Raw genomic sequence first — 346 nt, 5'->3', positions numbered from 1 at the left:
TGTAAATCCTTCAATGGAAGATAGAGTAAATTATCCATTAATGACATGGTTCACCTTTTTATATTAAAATAGACATAAAAGAGAGAGAAAATAAAAGAAATATTTGTACCTGAGCCTTGTATTGGCTATAACATCAGGCTCCTTTGAAAGGAAATAGAAGAGGGAAGGAAAGAGTTGCTAAGGCAGAGGCAGAGTTGCCAATGAGGTACTTCAGTCATGGTTTTGCTATTGAACTTTCCATATTTGGCATTTCGTATTAGCAAAGTTTATAGGGGATAGCGTTTTACTATTGCTTCCAGTTCCCTTTCGTATTCCTCTTGCCTATTACCTCCTGACGTGGCTTTTA

At 36.4% G+C, this 346-nt stretch overlaps 1 protein-coding gene across 1 annotated transcript in view; it reads right to left on the bottom strand.

Moving 5' to 3' along the window:
- The window catches only part of LOC119594921 (PDF receptor-like), a gene marked incomplete at its 5' end in the record, with an annotated part of 54,622 nt that overhangs the window by 2,282 nt on the left and 51,994 nt on the right, over window positions 1-346 (bottom strand).

The sequence above is a fragment of the Penaeus monodon genome, chromosome 34, assembly GCF_015228065.2.
Source record: "Penaeus monodon isolate SGIC_2016 chromosome 34, NSTDA_Pmon_1, whole genome shotgun sequence".
Taxonomy (NCBI): domain Eukaryota; kingdom Metazoa; phylum Arthropoda; class Malacostraca; order Decapoda; family Penaeidae; genus Penaeus; species Penaeus monodon.
Note: the sequence above shows the minus strand (reverse complement) of the source record. Positions and strands in the feature narration are given on the sequence as shown.